The sequence below is a fragment of the Sipha flava genome, unplaced genomic scaffold (assembly GCF_003268045.1).
Source record: "Sipha flava isolate LNK unplaced genomic scaffold, YSA_version1 323_pilon_pilon, whole genome shotgun sequence".
In the NCBI taxonomy this organism is placed as follows: Eukaryota; Metazoa; Arthropoda; class Insecta; order Hemiptera; family Aphididae; genus Sipha; species Sipha flava.
This window is the reverse complement of record NW_020273008.1, coordinates 1,083,045-1,087,838: the sequence shown is the minus strand read 5'-3', so window position 1 is coordinate 1,087,838 and position 4,794 is coordinate 1,083,045. Positions and strand designations below refer to the sequence as shown.

At 23.6% G+C, this 4,794-nt stretch overlaps 1 protein-coding gene across 1 annotated transcript in view; it reads left to right on the top strand.

Annotated features, from left to right (window-relative positions):
• Window positions 1–3,236: 3,236 nt before the first annotated feature.
• The window catches only part of LOC112686705 (death-associated inhibitor of apoptosis 1-like), a 19,933-nt gene continuing 18,375 nt past the window's right edge, over window positions 3,237–4,794 (top strand). Inside the window, exon 1 of the mRNA XM_025559118.1 lies at window positions 3,237–3,336. The gene's annotated coding sequence lies outside the window, so the exon portion shown is untranslated. The remainder of the gene's footprint in view (window positions 3,337–4,794) is intronic.

The following is a 4,794-nucleotide window of genomic DNA, read 5'->3' as shown; positions in this document are numbered from 1 at the left end:
ATTTCTGGTTTTTATTACGTTTTATTTTTTAAACACATACGTTCAATACGGCCGTGAGTCATACTAATCACATTTATGAGATCGTAGGATGATTTGGTATTAATTCGTCTGGTCGTGCTCTGAGTAGGAACATGTAAACATTGAAATCACTCCTACGTACCGAGTGTTCGCATGCGTACCTATACAACATATTATTTTGAAATCTTATGATATAGATGAGAACGAAGACCAACTTTTTTTCTTTTTTTTTTTAAATAACTCAAAATTTACTATATATTCTGTTCAACTACCGTTTAAGAATATATTATAAGTGCTACTATGTAAGATATCATTTTATCTGAATATACCTGTATGTAATGGAACCGTTAGAAATTTAATATAGATTGTTGTATAATTTTGAAAAATCGTTATTTTACATTTTAAAAATTATCATCTAATAATCATCTGTACAAGCGAGATGTTACCTTAATGTATGGGACATGAATTATATGTGTTTACATTTAAATCGAATTATTAGTAAAAAAAAAAAAAACATATAATTTATTCATTTAAAAAGTACCTATATATCCACTGTATATAAAAACATGTTTTTAATTTATTTCTCGGGATATATACTCGTATTTATACGGTTTCTAAATTTTCTAAGTATTTGGACACATATAGAAATGGTGAGTGCTCGAGTAAACTATATGTAGGTACTGTGTAGCATGTATTATTATTATTATATAAAGTGTAGATGTTTCTATATATACAATAAATATTTAATTAACTGTAGTTAAGAACTTAATTTTACGAAGAAAAAATTACAATAAATGCACACTGTGAACCCTTTTTTACGACACTCAAATTATTTTATTTATATATCATACTAGTTAAAATTAAAATTAAATGATAATAAAACATTTTTTTTTTTGTACTTTTGTACAAGTAAATGTATAGTACATAATATAAGATATTACAGTAAAAAAAAAAAGAATTTTCATCTACATCAAAAGATTGACTATAACGAAATAGACTTAAAAAATTTAAAAAATTCCACCTAAATTCAATTGGCGTACCTATAATATCAACTCTCTAGAAAAAAAATCGTTTATCTTTGTTTTAAATAAAGAAAGAATGAATTTCTACTAACAAGAATTCACTTTAATTGTAAGGTCAGTGAGTTTTAAATAAATAATAAATGACCTTATTTAAAGCTGAAAAGTGTTCGTTAATATTATTGTAATAACTTGTTTTTAGAACTATTAAAACAGATGGTAATTAATAACTTTTGGACACTTTAGATCCATCATAAATTTTTAAAAGCAGATAAGTGTTCGTCGAATTTTACCATTTTATATTTATGATAAAACTTCTCTTCGTTAATAAACTTATTAACTACGATGCTTATTTATCTACATAAAAATTATATAGGTACATATAATAATATTAAATATTGTTTTAGATTTTCGATTAATTTCACTTCTTACAAATTTTAGGCTATTTGGATAAAAAATAAAATAAAAAAATAGCCCAATCCCCTATGACTACTACTATGCAGTATATTCGTATATTAAATTATAAGTATAATAATAATAATAATAATAATAGTAATAATTGTATAATATAAGTATAAAATAATATCATACATTCATGAGCGTCTCTAGGAGGGGGCACTTGCCCCCCTAGAATTTTAAAAATCTTTTCCAAAGTATTATCTATAACGTGCCAATTTAGTAAACATAGATTACTTTATTATAACATATATATTATATATAGAAGAAAAATATCTTTAATAATTGGATTATTTTAACTTATCATATATCTTATATTTGAGGAAAAAGAATAATGTATAAATAAAATGTAAGTATAAAATTTATCAAGAAAAAACTACATTTATTTTTTAAATAAATTTCCCCCCCCCCCCCCCATAAAACAATTTCTGGGGACACCTATGCATACATCCCGTATCTATTTATGACTTTATGTATTGGATTATTATACGTGCGATGTGTATATTTTGACATAATTATTACATATTATAATGTTTGTATTTATTTACATAGCACGTACTTCGACTTATAAGTGAATGATTAGTAATTATTAATGAGTGCAATTTCAAGATGTTATTTCCTTTTCAATACTGAATTATATACTTGCAGCGGATATTACTCATCAATATCCTCTGAACAACTAATGCATATTTTGCAATTATTAATACCAACGCCTTCTAATATACTTTTAGATGTAACATTGTATTAGTAACTGGTACATGGTTAAATATATTTTAATCATGTATAATTATATACGTTCACGTTATGCAATTATTTACACGGAGAACTTAAAACCTGGGTATCATATCAGATCATATTCAAGTACAATTAGTTGTTTATTTTGTATATATTATACAAATGTTTTCAAATAATTAAACAGAAACACATTTACATATTATTTTTTTTTAGCTTAATGTTTGAGTATGCACTATAAATACAAAGTCAAATAATGTATACATATATTATATGTAATATAATAATATATATTATGTCAAATATTATTGTGAACAAATGTATTTCTTTTAAATTTGATTGCGTATATTAAAATCCATATTTTTTTACCACATTCTACCAAAATTCCATAGTTGCATATTCATTATATTTTCAGATAAGGCGTAATGTGATGTGTGAGAAATTATAGGTGTATACATTTAAATTATAAAATATAGAAACGATTAAATATAATATAATTAAAAATACTTCATATTTTTAAGTTTTTTTTTTTTTTGTTAAATTATTTTATACTTGTAATATGTTATCCTGCATAAGAATTAAACTATAAATCATATATTAGAATAAAAATTGTTCTATCATTTACTGTAAAAAAAAACAATTAATAAATAACACTTTCGTAATGATGCTTATATAAATTTAGGAAAAAGTATGTTATTAATAATACTCACTACAATGATTACAGTAAAAACAATAAAAATTATGTTAAAGTATCGACTCAACGTAATAATACTGTTTACAAATTGCAGTGTTTATATTTTATTTTAATCAAAACAAATTAGTATAGGTTACGTTTAACCATTGATTATAAACAGTATTTATAATCAATGGTTTAACCTTGAGTATGCAATTCATAAGCCTAATAAACTGCATTTCTTAGAGTTGTAGATACATGTAGGTTTTGCTTGACGTCATCCGAGGACGATTCGATGTACTTAAAGATACTTTACCTATGCACTTTATGCACTTTAACAGAAACTCCCTACTGACGTATACGAAATAATCAATCTTATGACAGTACTACGTATAGCTCACAGTCAACAACAATTATTCGACCTGCAATGAGCGTTGTGTAAGTTACTAAGCAATATATTAATATTTATTTTAATTAAATTGAGATAATATAATATAAGCATTAAATTCATGTTTATTTTCTGTAATCAAATAAAATTATCAAATTAACAAATAAGCAAAATTAAAATGCATGCTTTATTCTAATCCCAGAATCTTTCCAAAAAAAATACTCTGTAAGTTATGAAACTTATTAATACATATGTTCAATGTACCACCCGGAGAAGAATAATATATAAAACTTGGTTAAGTAGAGACATTTGTAATTTTCATATATGTTTACGGAAGTGTTGCTATATTTGATTATTTTAATCGTTTTCCCAAGAAAATAAATAATAATATTGTTAATTGAGTTAATTACAATGTATAAAAAATGCAGACAAAAATGCAAAAGGAATTTTATCATTGGATGAAATGATAAATAGTTAAACTAACACCACCCTATACACATTTCATAACATGAGCAAATATTCTCATGGTCATTTACATATAAAACGCAATTAATTTATGTAATAATTAATTTTAATTCGAATATACCGAGTAACATTATGCTATTTAATATTTATTTTATTACTGTTTTCCACTGCATTTGATTAATATAAATCTGTTTTGGTAAGAAAATAAATATTATTATTGTTCATTTAATGAATTTTTTAATTCTGTATAGAATTCTTCTGTATAGAAGAAAATACAAAAATGATTTTATAGTTGGAAATCTAAACTAATTCCATCCTATAAATACATTTCATAATATGAATAATTTTTTAAAATTCCATCATTTTATAACAATAAATAAGATTATTGTAGTTTGAGTTTAAAATTTGGAACTTTGTAAGTATATATTATATGCAGTGGCGGATTAGGGGGCAGGTTAAAAGGCTTATAGCCTATGGCGGCTTTTTTGGGAAGGTGGCTTTTTTTTTATAGAATTAAGTGTTATTATTGACTTATTAGGTGTATTTATTTTAATATATTTTTTTTATATTTGTCATATAAACACGAATAAAAATAATTTGAAAAAGTTATAATATATTAATATGTACATTGTATGATGCCTGCCATTAGGCTATAGTAAGAATATTACAATTATTATTACAATTTGAAAATATTTCATATGTAATAAAATAATTACAGTTAGTTACTAGTAATTAATTAATTACTTATTAGTACCTATGTACTTATTGGGAACATCCGACTATCCGAGTATCGGTATTTTCATATCTAGCTATTTATATTTCCATTATGTGACTGTATAAGCATTGTTTATTTGTACTGGTAATAATGGTATCTGAAGTAAAATAATAGATATGACATATTTTATTTTTAGAAGTTTTCTATTTTAAAGATTTTATATTTTATATTTTATATTTTATTATTTTGATAAAAAAACTGAATAAAATTTGAAAAAAAAAGGTTTAGACCAAATATTGTTGGTTCCTTAGTAGAGTGATATGGGGGG